The following is a 27,554-nucleotide window of genomic DNA, read 5'->3' as shown; positions in this document are numbered from 1 at the left end:
CAGTATCCCTGCCAAGAAAAACCCCAAAGGGTCAAAAAGAGTCAGATATGACCAAAACAATTGAACAGCAACAATTAGGAAGTTCTAAAAAAAAATCTTAAGCCTAAATTTGCTTTGTTCAGTTTTCACCTTGACCTCTGGGGAGGAGCATGCATTTAAACTGTTTTCTGCATGACAGTCCTTCAAATATGTGTATGCATGCCTTTGCAGTGGCAGTTTCTAGGATCTAGGATTCTAGTTTGGGAGGATGAGAGGGGAGAATATCCAGAGTTCATCCGTGGACCATAGAGGGACCCATTAGAGTCAGAATGGGGCCATTACGTGCCCCGAGAGGGTAAAGCCATCTCTCCTTTCCTCAGGGCTTTTGGGAGCCTTGATTCCTTTGGATGTTCAAACCTCCTTTGGTTCCTTAGGGAAGATGAATAAATGAACTTACCCATTAACATGGTAGACATGGCTAGGCTCCCAGAGGGACTGATCCTTTTACCCTAGCTGTATGATCAGTCATTTGAGACACTCAGTATTATGTTTTATTTCCTTTCTATTTGGGCAATAAATGTACCTAAATGAACATCATCAGTGAAATTTTCTCTTTAGTCACCCCAGGGAGGTCTAGAGATGAAAATCTTAATGGGGAAATGAATTAACAATGTACATATGTAGATCTCCCATGGATTCCAGGGTGGGGACAAGGTATGAGTCAAAATTCCCGTCAATTTATGAAATATTCTATGCAAATGAAATGCTAGGTGAAGCCTGGACAAATCAGGGCAGGAGTAAGGGAGGGTGGGGGTGGGAGCAGCTGCACTTTGGAAAACTTCTTAATTACCCCACTGGATGGATGGGGTGGGGTTCCTTTTGTTGTTCAGTCATGTCTGATTCTTTGGGACCCCATTTAGAATTTTGGCAAAGCTACTGGAGTAGTTTGCCATTTCCTTCTCCAGTCCATTTGACAGATGAGGCAACTGAGGCAAATAGGATTAAGTGACTTGCCTGGCTTCACACAGCTAGGAAGTGTCTCAATTCACCAAGCCACCCAGCTGCCTCTGAGATGTTCACAAATTGTAAAGTAATAATAAAAACAGCCAGCATTTATATGGTACTTCAAGGTTTGCATAGCATTTTATAAATATCTCATTTTACTTTCACAATAACCCTGGGAGGTGAGTGCTATTATAAACTTCATTTTACAGATGAGGAAACTGAGAAAAGAGTTAAATGACTTGCTTGGGGTAGGTAACACAGATAATAAGTATCTGGGGCTGGATTTGAACTCACATTTTCCTGACTCCAGGTTCAGCATTCTATCTACCATGCCACTTTACATGCCTACAGTGAAAATGGCAATGAAAAAAGGAGACGAGGAGAGATTGGAGTGGAAGAAAACAAGAAGGCTTGGCAGTTGATGGGAGTTGAGGGTGAGGAAAGAACCCAAGACCATTCCATTCAAGTCACTAAAAGAGCATTTTATTAGGAGGGAAAATGAAAAAAATTCTATTTGAATCTTTCCAATCTCCCTTTCTCACTCCCCTCTGCCCTGGGGTGTGTCTCTGGGGGTTGGGGAGCTGGGGTCTAGTTGGGGGCAAGTTGCAAACTCCAGGGAATGGAAAAGGGAACTGATTACACTTGATAAACATGGGAAAAGTGATGTCACAGAGCAACCATGTGTGGCAATGGAATGTGCTGTAACATGAAGAGTCTAAGAGCACAAATGGAAAATTAACCGTCAGGACCCGAGGGTTATCTCTTCACTCCCTGCCTCCACAAGGCACGTGGTTGGACCCTTCCTGTAGAAAGGGGAAAGCAGGATAGCTTAGCTTGGGGACCCTTGTCAGGTCACCAAGTCCATTTTCTCCCTGTAAAATAAGGAAATTGATTAAACATCACTGGGAAGGTCCTTTCCAGATCTAATATTCTGTAGTCTGACAATTATGCCTTTGAAATCTCCATAGTCTTGCCTTCCTCTTCCTTTCCCCCTCTACACACATACATTGCTTAATTTCTCCTTTGGATAGAATGCTGGATTTAGAATAATTGGGACTTGGGTTGGCTTCCTAATGAGCTTCCTGAATAACCCTGGGCAAGTCTTTGTACCTCAGTGTTTTCATCTATAAAATGGGGATCAGGATAGCACTTACCCCACAGGGGTGATGTGAGGATAAAATGAGATAATATATGTAAAGTGCTTTACACATTCTAAGTTGACAGATAAAATGTTAGCTATAACGAGAAACTTGTTGAATTGAACTGAGCCTAGAGACAGCTCTCTTGGCATGGAGTAGAACAGTAAATCTGGCAATGGGAGCACTGGTTATGAGAATTTAAGTTTCGGCTCTGCTGTGCCTTTTTAAGTAAATGATTTAGCCTCTCTGAGACACTTTGCTCATTTCTAAAATGGGCATACTATTTGCCTGGTCCACTTTGCAGGTCGAAATCAAATGGAGGGATGGACCCAGAGACCTTTAGAAATTGTAAAGCAATAATAACAATCATCTTTAATGTTTTAAGGCTTACAAAGTGCTTTACAAATGCCATCTCTTTGTATCCTCACACAACCCTGGGAGGTAATTTCTATTTTTTGTTGTTCAGTCATTTTAGTTGCATCTGAGTCTTTATGAGTCAATTTGGGATTTTCTTGCCAAAGATACTGGAATTTCCTTCTCTGGTTCATTTTACAGATAAGGAAACTGAGGCAAATAGGCATATGAGACTTGCCCAGGGTCATCCAGCTTGTCAGATTTGAACTCAGAAAATGAGGCTTCTTGACTCCAGGCTGGATGCTCTGTTCCCTGTACTATACCCTGTAAGTATGGACCAAATCCTTTGGATTTTTTGTTACCAGTTTGGCCGTATGGGTAGAAGATACGGGATAGGTTGTGGGAAAGTTTCAAGAAGAAAGTCACATTTGAGCTGGGCTTGAATGAAGAGTAGGATGTCAAAAGTCAGAGATGGTGGGAAGAGGAGGAGAGTATTTCTGGTGTGTAAAGACTCAAAGACAGGAGAGCTGGGGACATGTTCTCAAGGAGAGACCTGATAAACTGGAGTACGTGCAGAGCATGGCCACCAGAACTGAGTCCCTGGTATGAAGATCAGTTGAAAGAACAGGGCACATTTAGCCTGGTGAAGAAAAATAGTCTGAGGGGACACAAGAGCTGTCTTCAATGACTTGGAGGAAAGACTAAGCCTGTTTTGCTTGGCCCTAGAGGACAGAACCAGGAACATTTGCTAGAAGTTACAAAGAGAGACATTTAGGTTTGAGGGAAAGGGAAATGGGGGGTGGGATAGGAAAACAGACATTTAAAAAAGCACCTACTATGTGTTAGGCACTGTGCTGCGTTCTTTACAAACATCTTGTTTGGTTTGTGCAACAATCCCATGAAGATGTTTTCTTTTGAGTGGGCTTTTTTTTTTTTTTAGTCCAGACTGATTTCACTCTTGAGTGAAGAAATCTTTTCTTCAGATGTAGAAGAGCTATTACCCTGCATCTTAGAGTTTTAGAGTGCTGTCTGGCTTGCACAGATTAAATGACTTATCTAGAGTGAACTAGTCTGTGTACATCAGAGGTTGGGCCTGAACCTAGGTCCTCTTGACTCAGGAGTTGGCTGTCTACTGCACCATATTATTTCTTAAGGTAAGCACTAGCTATTTTTATCCCCATTTTACAGTGAGGAAAATAGAGATTTAGGGAGGTTTTAAATGACTTGCTTGACCTAGCTAGTAAAAGTCTGATTCAGGGTTCAAACCCAGGTCTACCTGACTTTCAATTGACCCAATGAGTTAGTGGCACTTCTTGTTTGAAATAAAATCCCATAACTTCAAACCCTGTTTATGGCATGCAAAAATCTCTGCCTTGCCTTGCCCTCTGGCTTACTTATTTCTAGCAGTATGAGTTCTAAGAAAAGTAGCTGGGCAGTTTTGTGGAATTTGTTGCAACCTACTGAGGACTGGCCAGATTCTGGAGAATGTATGGATCAGCTTAGCTTAGTCCATATCTGGGACTATTCCTGTGAAATCTGATGGATAGTGGGGAGACCCAGCAATTACAATGGCAGCTGCCAGGTCCTGGAGAAAAGATAAGCATCCCAAAGCAAAGGCATCAGTCAGCTAGGCACCAGGAATGGAGAGGGGACTAGGCTTGGCCTCAGAAAAAAAGCATGAGCTTGAATCTTTTGCTGATGATATTTAACTCCTCTCAGCCTCAGTTTTCTCATCTGTAAAATGGGTATAAAATAATTTCTATTCTAAATAACACATGTAAAGTGCTTTGGAAACCTTAGAGTGCTATGTATAAATGTTGTTATTTGATTATTATTTTTAAGTGGTCCACCCCACTCACATCTCCTCTGGTTGTCATCCTCACCATCATTCTTCTTTCAATCTTCTCTTCTCCAGGCAAAATCACTTGAGTTCCTTAAAATGCAAATTATATTTTTAATTCTAGCATTTTTTGGACATGAGACACAGAGACCAACAGTCTGGCCACCATCCAGGGCAGGGAACAAGGAGGAGGAGAGAAATTAGCAGAGAAGCCTAGTTAATTGTCCAGACATATCATTGCCCAGAAGGGGAAACCAAGGCACAAAGCTGGCCAGTGACTGAGCAGAGGTCACACTCTAGATATCTCAGCTCCAAGTCCCATATAAGAAACTGAGAAGGGCCTAGGGCTATAAGGCGTAGACAGCAAGGGAAAAATATTCTTTCTTTTCAGATTCCCAGCTGGTATTGAGAATGCCAAATCCTCTTTGAATGAAACAGAAAAGGGATTAAAAAAAAGAGAGAGATCAAGATATTAACCTTCGGAAACAGGACACTCCTATGTGGAGATTAAATTTTTTCCTAAGCATTTTTTTCATTTTCATAAACATCTTAAAAATTCATCCTTGCATCATAGACTTCCTGGATTATGAATGGATGAATGGGTGTCCTTATTTTAGAGACACGTGTGTGCCCATGCACATACACATGCACACACACACACATAGAGACCTGATAAGTTCTCTTGGGTGGAGGGGCTCCTGCTGGGTAAAGACAGCGAGACCTAGAAAATCATTGAGGTTTTTAGAGCTGAAAGAAACCTTGAAGATCAGCTAGTCCATCCCTCCCAGCCTATCTCCTTTTCTTTACAGGAAACGAGACTGGAGAATATTTGCTGGGTGTGTTATCATGAACATTCCTTTCATGAATGGCTTAGACTTGATGGAGGCTGAGATCTTTCCTGACTCGGAGGTTCTAGGAAATCGAAAAAGGAGAAAACTTGTTTGAGACCAGATATTGGCAGACTAGGATTAGAATCCAGGGCTCCTGACCCCAGCCAGCTCCAGGGCTCTTTTAACTGTACCATACTCCAGTCTTCATTAATTAACTAATTAATTAATTCCAACCACCACTTACTGCACCATGCTAGGTGCCAGGGGAGACAAGAAAGACTATTATAAAGCTTTGTCTAGCTGGGATGGATACGGCACGTATATACACGTTCAGAAGTGATAGAGCAAACGAGGGACTTGGAGGGCAGGTCTAGGAAGTGATTCCTGCCGGTACCCTGGCTCGCCTGTCTTGCCTCTTCTGCTAAGGAGTCCCTTTGATGTTATTCCCAGCTCTGTCATTGTCCCAGACACCCAATAGAGGCTTGACCTTCTCAGGCCCTGTCCCGGGCTCCTCTCCTCGAACACTGCTCCAGCCCCGTCTACAACGCTGGCCTCCTTGAGCCCAGTCACTTCCAGGCCCCAGGCTGATGGGGACGTCCCTGGACTTGACTCAGGACCAGCCCCGGGCTTGAGCCAGCACCCAGAGCCGTCATGAAGAAGTCTGGCGCCCATGCCTTGGCTTTGGAGGACTGGGTGGGCTGTCGTAAGGAACGGTGACTTTGGCGCGAGATGGAAGCGAAGCGGGGCAGAAAGTTTCCAGGTTGGGGATGGGGAGGCCAGAGTGATGATTAGGGACGCCCGGGGAGGGATCTCTCTACCTGGAGGGGCTGGAGTGACCTTGAAAGCAGGGGAGGCGGCGGCTGAGTGACAGGAGCAGCCAGAGAATCCCAAAGTGGCAGGAGTGAGGCAGGGAGTGCGCCAGCCCCCGCCTCCCCTTCTGTGCGTCTGGGATGTGACAGGAGCAGCCAGACTTGGAGAGGATGCTAAGCGACATGGTGTCTTCAGGAGGAAGCTTGGCTGTAGTGAGCACCAGAGGATGAAAGAAATGGCAGACAAAGCACTCTAGTATCCTAGAATTAAAGCTAGGGAAGGAGCTTGGAGGTCCAGTGGTCCAGCTTTCTCATTTGACAGGTACTAAGGACCAGACAGGTGAAATGACTTGTTCATGGCCACATAGGTTATAAGTGGCAGATGTGGAATTTGAACTCAGGTCCTCTAGCCTCCAATTTGGTTCCACTGAGAATGGTAGAAGGGAATGATAGAGGAGGGAGTGACTGGGAGAGGCCTGGGGCTGAGACTATTGTGAGGGAGGGGAGGAGGAGAAGGGTAGGTGGTTAGAGGTCAGCAGAGCGAGCCCTGCATCCTCTGACATGATTCCTGGTTCCTCATGTGGCAGAGTTCCCAGACAAGGGGAGGAGGAGAGTGACACACAGTATGGAGACCCAGGGTTAGAGAGGGAATGGGCTAGCTGCAGGGGGAGGGCAGTGGGTATCCGGTACTGGGCAGAGAAGGCAAAGGAGGGAAGGTGAAACAGAGGAGGGGAGGAATGGGGCATACTGGTTCTGGCTATGTTCTCACCTCTCTCAGTTACTGTAGTAGAAAAGCCCTTTGTAACCTGCCTAAAGGCATCTAGGTAGCACAGTGCATGGAGTGCTGGGGAGCAAGTCAAGTTCAAATCTGGCCTCAGATTCTTAGTAGCTGTGAGACCCTGGGCAAGTCACTTCCCTGTGTCCCTCAGTTTCCTCATTTGTAAAATGAGCTGAGGAAGAAATGGCAAACCACTCCAGCATCTTTGCCAAGAGAACCCCAAACAGGGTCACAAAAAGTTAGACACAATTGAACAATAACAGAAACAGACCTGGATGAATCGGGACAAATTACTTAACCTCCTTGGGCCTCAGTTTCCTCATTTGTTAAATGAGAGGATTGAACTGGATGGCTTGTGTCTTGGGTCATCCTTAGCTCTCTGGGCTCCAAGGATGCTCAAACTTGTTTACTTTGAATTAACTTCAACCCCAACTCAATAGCTCTCCCCTAGGTTATGTCCTTGGATCTATGAAATAGGAAAGTTGGCCTCAATGACCTCTAACACTTTGAGTCTGTTTTTTCTGATTTTCATTCTCATAACTCAGCTTTCTAGTCTCTGGACCCACAGAGGCTTGGTCAGCAACCCTAAACCTGCCTCCGCTGCTGCCACTTCTGAACCCTCTTCCTCTCTAAAAGCTTTCAGTTTCTTCCTAATGTCCTCCTCAGCCCTTGGACTGTCATCAGCTCCACTGGGGGCACCCAGTTCACGCCCCTCTTCCCAGTTCTGGTCATATTCTTCAGACAAATAATTCTTTTTTTTTTTTAAACCCTTACCTTCCGTCTTGGAGTCAATACTGTGTATTGGCTCCAAGGCAGAAGAGTGGTAAGGGCTAGGCAATGGGGGTTAAGTGACTTGCCCAGAGTCAAGACAAATAATTCTATGGCATAAAATGCATTTTGATGTTTCCCTGCCAGACTGGGGTCTATTCTCAATCCATATATTCTTTTTGGAGAAGAGTTGTTGTTCAGTTGTTTTTAGTTGTGTCTGACTCTTCATGACCCCATTTGGGGTTTTCTTGGCAAAGATACTCACTGGTTTGCCATTTTCTTCTCTTACACATCTTACAGATGAAAAATTGAGGGAACCAGGGTGAAGTGACTTGCCCAGGGTCACACAGCTATTAAGTGTCTGAGGCCAGATTTGAACTCAGAAAGATGGTCTTCCTGACTCCAGTCCAGGCACGCTATCCACTGTACCTTCTAGGTGCAGAGACACATGGACTGGCCTTGACCAGATTCCAACTTCTGTACCCAGAGTTGTTTACTGGAAGGACAGCTCGAGCTTAATTTGGAAGGCACTTCAGAGGTCATCCAATCAAACCCTCCCATTTTACAGGTGAGGAAACTGAGGCTCAGGGAGTTTAAGTGACTTGCCCACGGTCAAATGAGTAGCCAGTATAGTGGGGAATTTGAATCCAAGTCTCTGATTTTGGAACCAGCGTCTTTTCCAGTATACCCTGAAGTGAAGCTCATTGTCTGCTTGACGTTTAAGTCTGCAGATTCAGCCTGAGTTTGAGAGCGGCTCCGTGCCAAGTTGTGTCACACGTTTGTGTTAAGGTAGAAGACTACCATTCAACCATAGAACCCAGACCTTGGAGAGGCACCAGTGCAGTGGGGAGAGTGCTGGTTTTTTCATCATAGGAGGACTGGAATGGCCTTGGGGACCCAGGGTCAGAAGGGTGTGCGTTAATGGGGAGTTGGGGTGAGTAACCTGGTACTGGGGTGAGGGACAGAGCAACAGAGAAAAAGAAAAAGGGGGGAGAACAGTAACTGGGTACAGTCACAGGAGCTGGGTTCGAATCCCAAGCCCCTTTTTTTTCTTGTTTGACTTTTGACAAAGTTCTTTAATTTCTCTGGACCTCAGTTTCTTCTTCTGTAAAATGAGAGGGTTTAGGGCTAGATGACCTTCTAAGGTCCCTTCCCACTCCAAACCTATGATCCCTGGGATGTGAGGTGCAGGTGTACACTGATAAGTTACCAGGTGGCAGATGGTAAGTCATTCAGGTGCTCTGGAAAAAAGCAAACTTTATTGAGATTCCAGCTTGGACAATGCACCCTCCCTCCCCTCCCCACCCGTTTCTTGACAGAGAGTAAACAAGGTTTAGAGAGTGTTCTGGCCAGCCAGGAAAGCACTGTCTAAACACACAGTGGGGCCTGCTGCTCTGGGTCTGGTTTTCTGGTTGTCACCACTTGGCCAGGTGAACCCATTGACACAGAACAGGAATTTTCCATTTGCGTAGACCCCGGAGGCTTTACACTTTACTCTCCATCTCTGATTCAGATCCAAGGCATTTTCAGCACTTCTTGTAAATTCTAGTTGCCCGTCCCCCACCTTCCCCCCAAGAAATCACCACCTCGTCCCTACTGTTCAACTTTTGTTTCAATCCAGCAAGTACTTCTTGAGCCCTTGCTGTGTGCAGGACACTGTCCTAGGCACAGAGGAGCTAGGAGGTTAAATAAGCCTCAGAGCTGACTCCACACACAGTGCATGGGTCTTTAAAAACTGGCCTCTTCTGTGAATCTTAGCACTGCTCCTTTATCTCAATCGCCCTTGAAGAAGAAAAGTCCCACAAATGTCTAAGGATCATGGGTTACTTTGGCTGACTAATCATTACCAAGTGGGAGCGGCCGGCCTCTCTCTGGTTAGCTCAGCAAGTTCTAAACAAGCAGATACGATCTGCTACTGGGGCCATACTGGAAACATCTCCAGCTTGGGAGGACCTGCCAGAGCTTGCTCCATGCTGGCATGGCCTTTGAGAATGGTGGCATGGTGGATAAAGTACCAGACTTGTAATCAGGAAGCCCTGGGTTCAAATCCTACCTCAGACACACACTAGCTATGTGATCCTAGGGAAGTCCCTTGTCCCTTCTGAGACTAAGTCTCCTCACCTGTAAATAAAGAGATCAGTAACTTCTGAGGTCCCTCTCAACTTTAAATCTGTGATCCCATGAATCCAAGGTCACTCCTATTCCATAATGCCAGTGTGGATGACCAGTGGGTAGCCTACATATTATGTTGGTATCTTTGTTATGTGAAGAGAAATCAAGGGTGGGGCAGCTGGGTGGCTCAGTGGATAGAGTGCCAGCCCTAGAGATGGGAGGTCCTGGGTTCAAAACTGACTTCAGATACTTCCTAGCTGTGTGACTCTGGGCAAGTCATTTAACTCCAATTGCCTAACCCTTACTGATTTTTTTTTTTGCCTTGGAACTAAAGCTTGGTATTGATTCTAAGATGGAAGATGAGACAGAGAGACAGAGACAGAGAGTCAGAGACAGACAGACAGACAGGGACAGAGAGAGACAGACAGAGAGAGAGAGAGACAGAGAGAGAGACAAAGAGAGACAGACAGACAGACAGAGAGAGAGGGAGAGAAATCAAGGAAGGCCTCCTGTATCCTGGGCAGACCCTTAGTGGTGTATTTACTAGAACTCCCACATGAGAGCCCAGAAGGGATGGTCACAGATGAGCTGCTGTCTGTATCACTGGGAACATCTGCATCATTGAGCTCATAGGGCCACTGGAATATTTGAGCTTAGATTGAGAGGAAGAGCTTGCTTTCCACTAGGAAGGAAGAACTTACAGTCTAGGGTCTTGGGTCAGCTGCTTCTCAGATTCCAGGTAGAAGGTGAGAGATCCTCACTGTTTCCCTGATCCAATTACTTGCCCTCTGGGGTCTTTCTTGCCGCAGCTCCCACTCTCTCCTGGAAGTCCTGGGCAGCAGCTGGGAGTACAGATTCCCCCAGCAATTAAATCCTATGTGTTGGCCCATTTCCTTTTATTTGGGAGTACAGTAGTCCATGTTAGCTTTGTATTGTGTGAATGGATACAGCAGGTAAGAAGGGGAAAAACCCTATTTATTTAAGGAAAAATGCTTATCAACTGCCACCTTTTATCTTTGTCCTTTCTACAAGTACTTTATGGTCCAGGTATGTAGTTCCTGGAGGTACCTGGCCTTGCTTTAGTACTTAGAACTTCTCCCAACAATATTGCAGGTACTGGAAACCCACCCAACAGTCTACTGAACCAAACCTTGCAAGGACAGGTACTAGACCAGATTTATTTCAGAAGCTTTCACAGTGCCTGGCACAGTGCCAAGTCCACAGGAGATGCTCCACAACTACTCAAGTCAATGAAAACCAGCCGGCAATTGTTGCTTGTCCTTTGTTTTCGAAGAAGACCAATGACATCATGGGGATGATGTCTTCACTTGCCTGGGAATTGGACTGGAGTCAGAGGCAGAGTAGCACAAAGTCATCAGCCTCACTCTCTCTTCTAAACTCATCAAAGTCCAAACAATTAAATGACCACAACTTGTCAGCTGTGTGATTGTGGCCAAATCACTTAATTTCTGATCGCTCAGTTTCTTCATCTGTAAAAGGGAGATAACAATAGCACCTGCCTCCCAGGGTTGTTGTGAGGATCCAATGAGATAATATTGTTAAAGCTCTTAGCACAGTGCCTGGCACATAGAAAGTGCCATATCAATGCTAGCTATTATTATTATTCACATGAAAAATTCTTTTGCTTCTACTTCAGCAACAATCTAGGAACAACCGTCCCCTTCTCTTCACTCAGACAGCTACTTCTCTGGAATAGATTTTCATCTCCTCTCACCTGGACTATTGCAATTGCCTCCTACCTGGTCTCTCTGCCTCAAGTCTCTCCCTTCTCTAGTCCATCCTCTCCATAGCTGCCAGAATCATCTTCTTCAGACACAGGTTTGACCATACTACCGCCCTACTCAAAATCTCCCCATTGTTAATTCTAGGATAAACTTGAAACTCCTCCATCTGTTCTAAGGACTTCCTCCATGTGATTCCCATCTAGCTGTCTAGCCTCATTCTCCATTATTTATTCCCCTTCGTGTATTCTATGATCCAACCAAACTAGGCTGACTGCTTGCTATTCCCCTAACATGCCGCCTCCTGTCTCCAGACATTCCCACAAACCTAAATGCCTCAATGGCTCCCTTTCCTCATCTCTCCTCTTCAGAATCATTATTTCCTTTCATGACTCAGCTCAGGTGTCACCCACTGATGGAAACTTTCTCCAATCCTCTCCTTACCCCTCTCATTAGTGTCTCCTCCCTCATTAGTGTCTTCTTCCTCTTAAAATATCCCCAGTGCACTTTGGCTGTTTTTGCCTTTGTCCCCATCGTTCCCTAGTCTGGATAGATTTATTTACATTCAGGCAGAATGGCTCCTTGAAGGCAAAGGATTGTATGGTTTTTCCCTCTGTGTCCCTAATATCTTTGGGATACAATAGGCAGCTGGAGGTGGTAGTACACATAGTAAGTACTTTATAAATATTTATTGAACTTGAACCTTATTTCATATTACTTCCTTTTGAAGACAATTCCCATCATCCTACTTTGTTAGCCAATCCTAGGACGGGCCACTCTAGCTGTGTACCTGTGCTTTGGGCAGCTGGGTAGAATGGTGGATAGAGCACTGAGTCTGGTCTGGAGTCAGGACGACATGCATTTAAATCTGGACTCAAAAACTTATTAGCTGTGTGACCTTGGGCAAGTCACTTAACCCTATTTTTTCAGTTTCCTCATCTATAAAATGATCTGGAGAAGGAAATGGCAAACCATTCCAGTATCTTTGCCAAGAAAATCCCAATGGGGTCACAAAGAGTGAGACACAACTGAAAATCATACAACAGAAACAATCTGTGCTTTTGGAAAAATGATTATCTATGTCTTGATGCCTTTTGTCCTTACTTCAGCTGCAGAAAATCTCTAGCTTTCTTCACATAGGAGCTCAGGCACCGATCCTACATGGACCTGTCTCTGTTTCCCTAGTTATTAGTTCTCTCTCCCTTTTTGCAAACTTTAAAGTTCTATATAAATGTTGGTGTTATCATCATCATCACTATTGTAATGTGCTATATATTTTGCATTTAATTAACTTGTCTACCTGCCCTATTCACCCCCACTCCCATTAGAATATAAGCTCACTGAGGTCAAGGACTGTTTTGCTCTTGTCTTTATATCTTTTTTTAAATCCTCGCTTTCCATCTTAGAATCAATATAATATATTGGTTCCAAAGCAGAAGATCAGTAAGAGTTTAACAGGCAATGGGGGTTAAGTGACTAGTTAATCTCTGAGGTCAGATTTGAATCCAGGACCCCCCATCTTTAGGCCTGGCTCTCAATCCACTGAGCCACCCAGCTGCCCCCTCTTGTCTTTATATCATCAGAGCCCAGGAGAGTATCTGGCCCCTATTGGTATAGTGTCTAGGGTGCTAGACTTTAAGTCTAGAAGACTTGAATTCATTCCTACTTCAGATACTAACTAGCTATGTGTCACATCAAATTAATCTCTCTGGGCCCCAGTTTCCAGTTTCCTCATCTTTATAATGGGGATAATAAGAGTGACTCCCTCACAGGGTAGGTAGGTAGGTGGTGCAGTGGATGGAGCACCAGGCCTGGAGTCAGGAAGACCTGAGGCCAAATCTGGCTTTAAATGCCTAACTAGTTGTGTGACCCTGGGCAGATCACTTAACCCTGTTTGCCTTAGTTTCCTCATCTGTAAAATGAGCTGGAGAAAGAAAAGGCAAAGCACTCCAGTATCCTCACTGAGAAAACCCTACATGGCATCATGAAGATTGGGACACAATTGAAATGACTGAATGACAGTAACCTCACCAGGTAGTTGTGAGGATCAAATGAGAATACAGCAAATGCTCTGCAAACCTCAAAGTGCTAGATAAATGTAAGCTACCATGATGATGATGACGACAACTATAATCTAATGGAAAAATGCCTAGATTTGGAGATTTACAGCTCCCCAGCTGGTCCCTTTGTCTCTTGGGAAATTTCCCACTGACTCAGGGATTTCTCCTCTAATGACCTCGTGTCCCTTTCTGATATGGCAGTGCTCTCTCATCCTATCTTTTTCGGCATGATTCACTCAATCAACCCTGGGAAATGAATCTCAGACACAAATGATCTAAATTAGGTAATCCACAGATATACTGTCTCATTTTGGCTTTACATGGCTTTACACAAATTAGACTTTAACCATCAGTCATTTTTAATTCTTCTCAGTTCATCATTTAAAAACAAAACGAAACACCTTTACTCTTGCCTTTCAGTTTAAAGCACAGAGCTATTTCTTTCTGCTACCTTGGTCATTGAGGAAGAAAGTCCCTCATGCTTTTGGCTCCATGTCTACTCTGTGGTTCCAGATTCAAACCTTTGTAGTTGCCCAAACCCTAACCCAGTGACTCTCCTGCCTCTACAGCAGCTGTTAACAAAGCAATCAGGAGAGGAGAAAGAACTGGGGTCTTCAGAGTCAGAAGGACAGGCTTAAGTCTTGGCTCTGTGTCTTGTGTGATTTTGGGCTGGTCTATTGAAATCATCTATAAAAAGAAGGGTCAGACTAGGTGATACGTGATGCCTATTCCACCTATGGATCCTGTGATTCTATGAAGAGGTCCAAGTCTTTGAGCTGCTCTGGCTCTACTAATTTCTTTCTGTTTTATTCTTTAAAATTTTAATCTGAACTTAAACAAAAAAGAGCATTTCTATACATACTGCAGAATACAAAAAGAGGATTCTTTATCAAACTGTGAATCTCTCATACTGCTTGCTTTGGAAAAAACCGCAAATAAATTCTACATGTTAACTTTCAGAACTATCCTGATTGTCAGTGCTTTCTTCTGTGCTTTTATGTACATCTAAAAAAGTTACAATGACTCTCTCTCATCATTGTTGCTACTCTCCTCTTCCCCAATTAAAAACTGAAAGAGGCTACTTTAAAAGCTACTTTTAAAAAATCTGATTCCTTTCTGCCTCTTCACTCTGGTTCTGAAAAATCCAGTCTTCTTGACTTTTGTCCCTCCATCAAACCCATTCTGCTGTTTCAGTTCTTCTTTTTTGAGTGCCCACACCCCATTTAGGGGTTCATCTTTCCCAGGCACTCTTAAACTACTGCTTCTCAGTAACTCCAGCAGAACACTTAGCTCCTCTAATACCAATTATACTTTAATTACTCTGCCCTCAAACATTAATGGTAGTTCTCAATACACATGTCATTTTGGGGAAAGGAGTTTGGGGTTTTTGTTTTTGTTTTTGACAATTAGGAGAACAGTGAAAGTCAGCTTAGAAAAGTGAAAAGCTGGCTGTCCCCACGGTCAGAAGACCTCGAGATCATGTCCAGCCTCAGATACACCTGAGTTGTGAGACCTTAGGCAAGTCACTTAACCTCTCAATGCTCCTAGGCATCTAAGGCTAATTTACAGCATAGAGAACTCTCAGTGAGGAAAATGGTAAAAGATTTTCCTCACTGAGAGTTCTCTGTATTAATGAAATCATAGGTACAGATCCCTCCCACCCAGACACAGGCAGACATCAACACAATGACATAGCATAATCTCTTGAAATTCTCTGTAAGTAAATCTTGCCTGGTCACCCTGGATCCCAGCAGCAGTAACTCTCCTCTTTTGAGGTTGCTCTTTGATTAGCACAGCCAGACTCAGGTAGCTATGCCAGTCAGTGACCTCTATTCTCCTGAATGATTTCATAACAATAACTTTTGTTTCACAAATTTTTTTTTATATAAACCTTATGTTCCTTCTTAAAACCAGTACTGTGTATTGGTTCCAAGGCAGAAGAGCGGTAAGGGCCAGGCAATGAGGGTCAAGTGACTTTCCTATGATCAGACAGCTAGGAAGTTTCTGAAGCCAAATTTGAAGCCAGGACCTCCTGTCTCTAGGCCTGGCTCTCAAGCCACTAAGCTACCTAGCTATAGCAATAATTTTTGTGCAAGTAGAGGCAACTCAGTGGAGCAATGATAGCATATTTTATCTGGAGTCAGGAAGACCTGAATTCAAATTCTGCCTCAGGTAGCTGTGTGGTCTTGGGCAATCAATCCATTTAGCCTCTGCCTCAATTTCCTCATTTATAAATGAGGATAATAATAGTATCTACTGATCAGGGTTGTTTTGAAATGTGAAGAAATTATGAAAATGAAATGTAAAGTACTCTGTAAACCATAAATAGGTATAAAATGCAATGATTGTTATTGTAGTGCTATTATCTTCCGTTTCTTTTCTTTTTTTTTTTTAAACCCCTATCTTCTGTCTTAGCATCAATATTGTGTATCGGTTTCAAGGCAGAAGAACAGCAAGGGCTAGGCAATGGGGGTTAAGTGACTTGCCCAGGGTCACACAGTTGGGAAGTATCTGAGGTCAGGCTTGAACCCAAGATCTACTGACTCTAGGGTTTGGCTAAGGTTCCTTCCCTGATTATCCCAGTTGTTCATGCCTCCTCCCCATGGGGATTACTTTTGATTTTTAGACTGAACCTGTAATTTCATTTGCATGGGGAATTCCTAATGAGGAAACTCCCTATATGAATGCAGGTCAGGTTTTCGATTGGCATCACGGTTCTTGGCAATTTATGGTCTTAAAGAGTTGTCTGGGGCACTGAGAACTTGGTTGAATGCACCAGTTACCATTTGGAGTTCTTTGGAGGCAGAACCTGAACCTAGGTCTTTCTGACTTCCAGGGCAGTTTTTTAACCAGAATGCATCACTGCCTCTCACTTTGTATTTACTTTGCTTTGACTTATTTGCAGACATATTGAGTTCCCCCATTGGATGTAAACCTTTTGGAGGGAGGGAGAGTGTTTAAGTCATGTCTTATGCACAGTGGGTACTTGGGATCATAGAATCATAGATTTAAAGCTGAAAGGGAATTTAGGAGTCATCTGGTCCAAGCCATTTGCTTTACAAATGAGGAGACTGGGACTTAGAGAGGACATGTAAGAGGGCAAATAAAGAATGTATGAGGAGGCATTGAGATAGATAGGCTCAATGGAGAGAGAGCCAGGCTCAGAAATGGGATGTTCTGCGTTCAAATGTGGCCTCAGAAGCTTCCTCACTGTGGGACCCTGGAGAAGTCACTTAACCCCTCCTTGGTTAGCCCTTACTGCTCTTCTGCCTTGGAATCAGTCCACAGTATTGATTCTGAGCAGGAAGGTAAGGGTTTAAGAAAGAAAAAAAAGACTATATGAGGAGGAATGCCTACTCTATTCTTACCTCCTGGTAGCCTTTTCATCACAGTGAGATAAACAGTCATATCTTTAATCTCTCAGTGAAGAAACCTAAGAATGAGGCTCAACTTCACCTCTCTAAGACTTTTGCTACTAGTAAAATGAAGGACTTGGATGAAATCCCAGGGTTATATATTTAGATCACCTGGTTCTCTCATTTTTCTAGGGGAAGAAGTTGCACACTCGGGAAGAGAGCAATGATTTGTCCAAGATCTCACAGGTCCTATGTCGGAGCCAGCCCCTCCCCCCCCCCAATCTCGGAGGTCCCTTCCAGTCCTGACATTTTATCTGATTCTCTAATTCTCTAGCAGGGTGACTAGACCACATGACAGCTTGCTATCACCATCAGTGGAGCTGTTACTGGGGGGTTCTAACGCAATTCTGAACAGAAATAAAAATCGGCTTGTTGCTATTTATGCCCCATCGTTAGTACTGCACCTGCAGCTGGTTACCAAATCCTGCCGCTTCACGGATCCCTTCTCTCTGATCCTTTGCTCTTGTGGCATTTCTTGTCTGCCCCTTCCTTCTTCTCCTTAGCCTGGGCTCTAGGCGTCTTTACTCGCACCCCAGTCAGCTTCTCCTCATCCCTCCTTCTCCCCTATCCCACTTGGGTTTAGATGATCTCTCCTTTGGCTTTGTTTCCATATGCTTCAAAACCTTTAAAAAAAAATTTTTTTTTTTAACCAGCCCCCATCCTTAGCCAGCTTTTATTAGCTCCCAGTTGTGTGTTCGTCTATCACGTGGTTTGTGCACTCTGCTTAGAAAGATAGAATCAGAGAAATTCTAGGGCTGGAAAAGCTCTTAGAGATCATCTAATCCAATCTCATTAGTTTCCTGGTGAGGAAACTGGGGTGGAGAGAGGTGAAATGATTTATGTATGCAAGGTCACAGAGATTACTGGCAAAGTGGGACTAGAAGGAAGGAAGAAAAGCAGGTTGGAAAGAAGGGAGGGAGGGAGAGAAGAAGGAAGGAAGGAAGGAAGGAAGGAAGGAAGGAAGGAAGGAAGGAAGGAAGGAAGGAAGGAAGGAAGGAAGGAAGGAAGTAGTGAAAAGAATGTTAGGTTTGAAGTCGGAAGGCTGGAATATTAGCTCTGTCACTATATGTGTGACTTTGGGTAAATCTCAGTGTCTCAGAGCTTCAGGCTCCTCACCTGTGCAGTGGGAAGTTAGAATTAGCTAACCTGCAATGTCCCATCATCAATGCTCCTGTGATCCTTTGAAGATGATAATGGTTGTGATAGCTGGTGGTGTTGTCTTGTTTCCATTGTTGTTAATAATAACCATGAATTTCCATGGTCAAAAATTCATAACTTTGGATGATGACCTAAGGTCACCTTCATGCCACGATACAGTCAGAGTAGGACTTTTGTCCAGAAGAACTCTTGCCTGCTAGATACCAATTACTGGTATTTTAATAATTAAAGTTTCCACATGCATGTTACATGAAATATCTCATTTAAGTCTTAAAAACAACTCCACAAGTTATTTTTCTATCCAGTATTATTATTCCCATCTACAGATAAGGAAACTGAGGTTCATACAAGCCAAGTAACTTGTCTATGGTAACATAGCTAGCAAGTGTCACAGGGGAGCTTCAAACCCAGGGGCTCAGCACTCTGTCTATATACTTTATAAAGGGGATATGGACCAGATCTGGACGAGCTGAGGTCTAGGTGGGTGGAAAGAATACTCACAGGAGGGAGTTCATGGAGCCAGTGAAACAATGATAAATAAGAACAATGGCAATAATACCAATACTAATAATGGCCACTTGGTTTTTAGAGAGCTTTGAAGTTTGCCCATATAAGTATATATGCACTCTTTGATCTTTATTCAACCATGAGAGGTAGGCACTATTATTATATCTGTTTTATAGAGGAGGAAACTGAGGCATGAAAAGTTAAAGAGGATTCCCCGGTTCATATAGCCAGTAATTGTCCGAGAGAGGATTCAAACACTTGAAGTTCAATATCTTATCTACTACAGCACGATAAACAGATCGGTTTAGATAAACAATTGGGTAGATAGAGAATGCAGAGGATGATGAAATCTACATTGGAAAATTTGGCTCAGGTTTCAGAAACAAAAGTAACTAAACACTTGTTGGTCAGTCAAAATCCTAAAGCCTATATATGTCATGGATACTTTCTTCCAGAAGAGAATTGGAGGGTGCTGAACATGGAGACCACTAAACGACATCACAACAAAAGGTAAGTGACTTTGTCTTCTGATAAGAAATAGCTGATTGATGTGGGAGACATCAGAATCAACTATGTGCCCTCGGACCTTCACCTACTTAAAGCAAATATCAAAGTCAAAAGCAAATGGAAAAGATAGAAAGATGATACTCCATAGAATTCAATTCAATTCGATTTAAAACACAGAATTTCAGAGATGGAAGGCCATCTCATTCAACCTGAACCTGAAGAAGGGTTTCTGTTCTGATATAACCAACAGGTGGTTTTCTGTCTTCAATTTGAAGGCTTCCTTTTGAGGTTGCTCATTCCAATTTGGGATAGTTTTGTTAGGAATTTTGCCCTTACAACACAATTTGTTTCTGTAACTTCGACCCATTGTTCTGAGTGCCATTTTCTTGGATCAAGGCAAATGCTTTCCTGTGCAATAACCCTTCCAATATGTGAAAACAGCTATCATGTCCCTTTACAACTTCTCTTCTCCAGGCTAATCATCTTCAGTTCCTTTGATCCTCAGAAGGCATGGTATGAAGGTCTGGGTTGCCCTCCTGTGGATGCTCCCCAGTTTACAGTATCTTTTCTGAAATATGGCATTCAGAACTGAATACTGATGGTTCAGGTGTGGTCTGACATGGAAAGAGTACAATGGAACTTGTATCTCCTAAGCCTGGGCACTATACCTCTTTTAATACAGCCCAATTAAAGTCAACATGGAATTAGGAAATAGCTGAATACGTTGTAGTATATGATTGTGACGGAATGTCACTGTGCTATAAGAAATAATGAGTAGGTCACTTTTAGAAGAAATATGGAAACATTTGCATGAAATAATACAGAGCAAAATGAGAAAAACCAGGAGGACATTGTATATAATAACAGAAATATTTTTCAAAGAGTATATATCTGTATCAAATGTTGGCCTTCTCTAATGTGGGGCTGAGAGGGTGAGAGGGAGACAACTTGGAACTCAAAATTCTAACAAGAACCAAGTAAAATAAATATATATATATATATATATATATTTTAATTTTAAACATTATTTTATTTGGTCATTTCCAAACATTATTCACTGGAAACAAAGATCATTTTCTTTTCCTCCCCGCCCCCCCTCCCACCACCTTTCCCTCTCCCATAGCTGACACACGATTTCACTGGGTTTTACATGTGTTTTTGACTCGAACCCATTTCCCTGTTGTTGGTATTTGCATTAGAGTGTTCATTTAGAGTCTCTCCTCAGTCATATCCCCTTAACCCCTGTAGTCAAGCAGTTGCTTTTCCTCGGTGTTTTTACTCCCACAGTTATCTTCTGCTTGTGGATAGTGTTTTTTAGATCCCTGCAGATTGTTCAGGGACATTGCATTGACACTAATGGAGATGTCCATCACCTTTGATTGTACCACAGTGTGTCAGTCTCTGTGTACAATGTTTTCCTGTTTCTGCTCCTTTCAATCTGCATCACTTCCTGGAGGTTGTTCCAGTCTCCATGGAATTCCTCCACTTTATTATTCCTTTGAGCACAATAGTATTCCATCACCAACATATATCACAATTTGTTCAGCCATTCCCCAATTGATGGGGATCCCCTTGTTTTCCAATTTTTGGCCACCACAAAGAGTGCAGCTATGAATATTCTTGTACAAGTCTTTTTCTTTATTATCTCTTTGGGGTACAAACCCAGCAGTGCTATTGCTGGATCAAAGGGCAGACCATCTTTTATCACCCTTTGGGCATAGTTTCAAATTGCCCTCCAGAATGGCTGGATCAATTCACAACTCCACCAGCAATGCATTAATGTCCCCACTTTGCCACATCCCCTCCAGCATTCATTACTTTCCATAGCTGTCATGTTAGCCAATCTGCTAGGTGTGAGGTGATACCTCAGAGTTGTTTTGATTTGCTTCTCTCTGATTATAAGAGATGTAGAGCACTTTTTCATGTGCTTATTAATACTTTTGATTTCTTTGACTGAGAACTGCCTGTTCATGTCCCTTGCCCATTTATCAATTGGAGAATGGCTTGATTTTTGGTACAATTGATTTAGTTCTTTGTAAATTTGAGTAATTAAACCTTTGTCAGAGGTTTTTATGAAGATTATTTCCCAATTTGTTGCTACCCTTCTGATTTTGGTTACATTGGTTTTGTTTGAACAAAAACTTTTTAATTTGACGTATTCCAGATTATTTATTTTGCATTTTGTAACTCTTTCTAAGTCTTGCTTGGTTTTGAAGTCTTTCCCTTCCCAAAGGTCTGACATGTATGCTATTCTGTGTTTGCCTAATTTTCTTATAGTTTCCTTCTTTATGTTCAAGTCATTCACCCATTTTGAATTTATTTTGGTGTAGGGTGTGAGGTGTTGATCTAAACCTAATCTTTCCCACACTGTCCTCCAATTTTCCCAGCAGTTTTTATGAAATAGTGGATTTTTGTCCCAAAAGCTGGGATCTTTGGGTTTGTCATATACTGTCTTGGTGAGGTCGCTTGCCCCCAGTCTATTCCACTGATCCTCCTTTCTGTCTCTTAGCCAGTACCAAATTGTTTTGATGACCACTGCTTTATAAGATAGTCTGAGATCTGGGACTGCAAGGCCTCCTTCCTTTGTATTTTTTTCATTATTTCCCTGGATATCCTTGATCTTTTGTTCTTCCAAATGAACTTTGTTATGATTTTTTCTAAATCAGTAAAAAAATTTTTTGGAAGTTCTATGGGTATGGCACTAAATAGATAGATGAGTTTGGTTAGGATGGTCATTTTTATTATATTGGCTCGTCCTACCCATGAGCAGTTAATGTTCTTCCAATTGTCAAGTAAAATAAATATTAAAAAATTCAAGTCAACAAATATTTAATAAGTTCCCTCCATGTTCAAGGCACTGTGATAGGATACAATGGCAATAATTTTAACCTGACCTGTTTAAATAAGCCACAATGCCCAAAAGATGAGAAATGGAAAAAAGATAAATAGATTGATCTTCTGTATCTTCACTTCCTACAAAAATTTAACCAATCTAAAGTAATAACCTCAATGAGGAGGTTAAAGATCACAGAAAACATCATAACTTAGCAAACTTTTAATCTCCCTTTTAGATGGAAAGAACTTATTGATCAAGGGAAATAATGGTTTAGAATAAAAACTCATTTGTAAAAGAATCTGGAAAATGATGGCAGAAGATCACTGTGAAAAGCAGTGGAAGTAAAAATATATCTAAAGAATGGTTGGCATAAGAAACTCCCCTACCCCCATTACATCATCTAAAGAGCTTTCAAAGATAAAACTGGCAGGAGGACAATAAAGAAATGGAAATTCAAAATGCTGTGTCAGCATTTCTTTAATGATCTATTTTCATCATCAATGACAATAGAACCACCATATTTAGATCTTAACACCTCAGTCTTCAGTGTACAAAGAAATCATAACAGCACTTAAGAAGATGAAGTCAGGAAGAGCAGCTGGAGTAGAATGAGCACTCCCTGAGAAAATCTACAAAGAAAGTGATGTAATCTTAAAAACACTGAGGAGTTGTTTTACAAGATATTGAATAGAGGGGAAGATACTAAAATAATGGAAAAAAATCATAGATTACCATGCCAAAACCTGTGATTGAGAGAGTATCTAAAACTGTTGACTCATATGACTGCTTTCTCATTTTTATGAAACACAAGAATGGTTTAATATGCATGTGGACAGTATCCTTGATGAAGACATGAGAAGGGAATAGGTAAGCTTTTGCAAAACATCTCTTATATCCAACTACATGTGTATAGTGATATAATTGTCAGAAAGTTTCATAGTATGCAAGATTCCACTATATATATGTACATATATATATATGTACATATATATATATATATAGTTGGTGGATCCCAAAAATTGCACTTGAAAGAGTGGCAAGTACAATGCAGGAAGAATAACATTACAGAGGACAAGTAATTCTCAAAACAAGCATCCAAGAAGAGAAGTGGAAAATAAAATCGGTGGCCTAAGATGTCTATATACAAATATACAAAGAATGGGTAATAAGCAAACAATTCTAATGCAAGGAAGCAAATTTAACCTCATGGTTACTGTGGAAGCTCATCATGACTAACAGAAACCTATGAAAGGGTATGTCTCTGTAGCAAAGAGTATATTTAAGTTCTGCTTTTACCTATTACCCTCCTCCCTTACTTGCCCAAACAGTGGCTGAATGTCTCAGGTTAGCCTCAACCATAAAAATCTGACTGTAATTGCCAATAAGTATGTGAGTGGCTCGGGAATGGGAGTGGAGGAATAACTGGGGTTGTGGAATTTTTTAAAAGGAAAAAAACCCCAAGCGTGGAAATTAAAAAACAAACAAACATGAGAACAATGGGCACAAGAAGCCTTTTCTCATGCTTAGTCCTACCCTTGAACCCAGCCCTACCATACCATTAGTGATAAGCAAGCATTAAGGAATGACTGAGGTCCCAAACAGTCCAGTCAATGAGCAAGATATACCAGGAAGACGTCAGAGGGTAATTTGTTCAAGTGACATAAATATGAGTGAGAAAAAGTGGCTGAAAGACATCCTGGGTCTTGAGCCCCACTAACTGACTGGGCATTGACCTTAAAGGGTACATGGCTGAGAGTAGGCCAACTTTGAGGAAAGCCTATGTGGTATCAATTTCTGATTATATCTTACAATTTATTATTAGAGAACCTGTGAGCATTTAGATAGGGAAACAGAAATTATTCAGAGCCAGGATGGCTTTCTCAATTATAGGTCATGCTAAATTAACTTTTTAACCTGTTAGATCACTGGAATGTTCTAGACATAGCATACCTGAATTTCAGTGGAGAAACTTATAAAGGTTTTCATGCTATTTTTATGGACAAGATGAATAGAGGTGGGTTAGGCAAGAGTGTATATAAGTTGTTTTATAACTGGACCTAAAGTGTAGTTGTCATTCATTGACAAATTTCATGTTGGAAGGAAGTTTCTGGTTGGGTGCTACAGGGATCTGTCCCTGACCCTAAACTGCTTGTGACTCTAATCAATTATTGAGATAAAAACCTCTATGGCATTCTTATCAAATATGCTGACACAAAGATGACACAAAGAATTGAGGGGTAAGTTAATACATTGGATTAAATGTCAGGACCCACCACAATCTAAAAAGGATAAAATGACATGTCGATTTGAATAAGATGGGGGTAAACAGAAAGTGTTTCACTTGGCTTCAAAAGCAACTCTGCAAGTGAGAGATAGAAAGAAATGGCTAGGCTAGACAAAAGTACATGTGAAAAAGATCTAACGGGCTTTGGTGGGCTACAGGTTCAATATGGTTCAACTGTGCATTGTGGAATTCCAAAAGGCTAATGTGAGGCATAAGGTTTATAGCAAAGGTGCTGCACTTTTTCTTGGTCAGACCACACGAGGAGGACTATGTTCAGTTCTAAGGGCTAGGGATGTTTGGAAGGATTTTGCAGAAAGGATTTTGATGAGATGCAACATGTCAAGAGATAAATTACATGGGTAATGAGGGGAATGGAAACCTGGCCATTTGAGAACTGGTTGAAGATACTAGAAATGGTTACCTGGAGAAGAGAAGATGTCTTCAAATATCTGAAGGTCTGGCATGCATAAGAGGATTCCTATCCTGCTTTGCCCCAGAGGGCAGAACTAGGATCAGTGGATGGAAGCTACAAGGAGACTGGTAAAGGTGGTAAGGAAAAAATATCCTAACAATTAGAGTTTGGAATGGGCTGCCTCAAAAGGAGTGGGTTTGTTCCCTCTCATGTGGTTCTTCAAACAGAAGTTAGACAGTGTTACAGTAGGAATTGTTCTGGTAATGTTCAGGAAACAATAAAATAAAATAATCTCTGAGGTCCCTTCTAATTCTGAGATTCTATGAATTTTTATTCTTGCTAAACTCCCTGTTTGACTTAGGGAGAAGGGCTTTGTCTTTCTTGCTGCTACTGACATTTTCTTTTCATTCAAACTTTCTTCTAATTCCTCTTTTTATAGGGCTGGAAGCTTCCAAGGAGAAAGAACTATGCACCAAAAGCCTCCAAAGAAGTTTCTGGGATTTGTCCAACATTGTAGGCCCATGATATGAAGGACACCAAAGTATGAAATTTAATGTTTTGGTTGGGGTGACCTATGGACTCATTAGAGAAGGACACAATAATCAATGTAATATACATGGGATAAGTTTAATAGGAGGCTAGAGGAGGCAGATATCAGTATGGACTAGAATAATCAGGAAAATCCCTGTGGAGGACAAGGGAATTGAACAATGAATTTAGGGATTGTTCATTTGATTCTTTCTAGAGTCATAGATTCATGGACACATGGAATCTCAGAGTTGGAAGGGATATCATCTTGATCTAACCCACTGCCTCCATAATAATCCCTCAATAGCATCTGATTTCTGTTTAAACATTTTCATTCAAGCTCTGGTGAACCCCTTAAATTTGCTTTAAGATGGGGTCTCCTGGGCTTTGAGGTCCTTGATGGAGCACTGGACTTCAAGTGAGAAAACCCGAGTTCTTTTTCTCTCTCCTCATCTACTAGTTGCATGATTCTGGGCAAATCCCTTATCATCTCAGCCTCAGCTCACCCATTTATACAATGAAGCAGTTATTCTCTAGGTGGCCTTTTGGGGAGGGGTATGGACTAACTTCAGAAGATCTTCAGTAAGAAAACTCCAAGATAATTTCGGAGAAACTTGGAGAGACTTGTACAAACTGATGCAGAGTGAAATGAACAGAACTCACTTTCTCCAATAAAAACATCGTAAAAACAAACGCTTTGAAAGACAATTCTGAATATGACCATAGTTCCAGAGATTCAGTGATGATACACGCTACTCACTTTATGACAAAAAGGGTTAGGATTTAGGGTGCAGAATAAGACACATTTTGTGGTATAGCCAATGTGGGAATTTGTTTTTTGCCTTTGCATATTTGTTATTGAAGTTTTGCTATTCTTTTTCCCAAGGGAGAAGTAGTGGGGAGGGGATGGGAGAAAATAAATAAGTAGTTGTTAATTTGCAGGGGAGGTGAGTGAAATAAAATAAAAGTTATATTAAAAAATTTAGCACTGGAGGGAATAAGGACTAGTGGAAGGAAGTTTCTGAGAGTTCTATTTCACCTAAAAAACAGGAGGAATTTTATAACAAATACAATTGTCCAAAAATGGAGCAAGCTGCCTTATGGTATAATGAGCTCCCCATCACTAAAAGTGTTCCAACAAAGTCAGGATCACTAATCATCAAGGATGTTTTAGAGAGTATTCATGCACTAGGTGGGAGGTTGAATTTGACAGCTTCTAATTAAGCTCCCTTCTAACTCTAAGACTGTGTTCTATCCCCATTTCCTCTTTGTTTTGGAAGTTCTGATACTTCTTGCCAGAGGGGAAAGCTGTGATCAGAAGAGCTCAGAGGGAAACAGTTTCAGGATCTCCACACCTTTCTGGGTTTTAGTGTTGCCTCTCCCACCAGACCAGGGTCCAGGACCACAAGGTAGTGTGGACTCCACTAGGCATGCGGTGTATCCTCCTTAAAGGGGATTAGATGAGGGTGGACCTGACATTGGCCATCTCCAAAAAAGGACATCCTGTTCTGTGTGTTGAGTTTATCACCTCTCTCCTGGGAGCTGGCTGGCATGCTTCATCATGATCCCCTGGAACCATAACTAGTCATTGAGCCAGTGTTTAAGTTTTTCCCCACTGGGAAAACCTCAGATTTTCCTCATGAGCCTTGGTTGACCAATGCTATCTTTTCCTTAGCGACATCCCTTCTTCCTGAACTGCCCTCTCTCTGTAATCTTCCATGTCTGTATCTTTTCTGATGCCAGGAAACTTCCAGGCAAGAAGGTTCCTATTGATTGGTGCCTCCCTGCCTGTGACACTAAGATAGGGAAGTCAGTCTGACTTGCCCAAGATGGATTCCTTTCCTCCCCATTAAAAACTTGAGCAGCTTTGATCCATATGCAGCCATGATCTTCTCTAGTCTTTCTGCACCTTAGTCCTGGACACATATCTAGTGACACTGGCTTCTGAACAAGAAAGACAGCCCATCTCTCAGCTTTGGGCATCCTTTCTGGCTGTTCCATCTTCCTAGAATGCTCTCCTTCTTCTGCTCTAATTACTCACCTCCCTGTCGTTGTTTAAATACCAACTGAAAACTTATCTTCTATGGAAGCCTTCCCCAGCTTTTTTTTAACCCTAGTTCCTTCTTGGGCAGCTAAATGGCCAGTGGATAGTCAGTCTGGATATAGGAGGTCCCAGGTTTGAATTTTCCCTCAGATACTTTCTACCTGTAACTTCAATTGCCTAGCTCTTACCTCTCTCTTCTGTCTCAGAATTCATAATTAACGGGACCAGCTGGGTGGCTCAGTGGATGGAGAGCCAGGCCTAGAGACAGGAAGGTCTGGGTTCAAATGTGGCCTCAGACACTTCCTAGCTAGGTGACTCTGGGCAAGTCACTTAATTCCAGCTTCTAGCCCTTGCCTCTCTTCTGCCTTAGAACCAATACACAGTATTGATTCTAAAATGGAAGACAAGTATTAAAAAAGAAAAAGAGCTGATACTAAGACAGAAAA

General features: G+C 42.2%; 1 long non-coding RNA gene across 1 annotated transcript; it reads left to right on the top strand.

Moving 5' to 3' along the window:
* Positions 1–2,669: 2,669 nt before the first annotated feature.
* On the top strand, positions 2,670–27,554 carry LOC107650685 (uncharacterized). Its single transcript, XR_001626452.2, has 3 exons — positions 2,670–2,803; positions 18,953–19,007; positions 24,976–27,554. It is a non-coding gene; the product is annotated as an uncharacterized LOC107650685 (long non-coding RNA).

This window comes from Monodelphis domestica, chromosome 1, assembly GCF_027887165.1.
Source record: "Monodelphis domestica isolate mMonDom1 chromosome 1, mMonDom1.pri, whole genome shotgun sequence".
Taxonomy (NCBI): domain Eukaryota; kingdom Metazoa; phylum Chordata; class Mammalia; order Didelphimorphia; family Didelphidae; genus Monodelphis; species Monodelphis domestica.
This window is presented reverse-complemented; position numbering and strand designations above follow the sequence as displayed.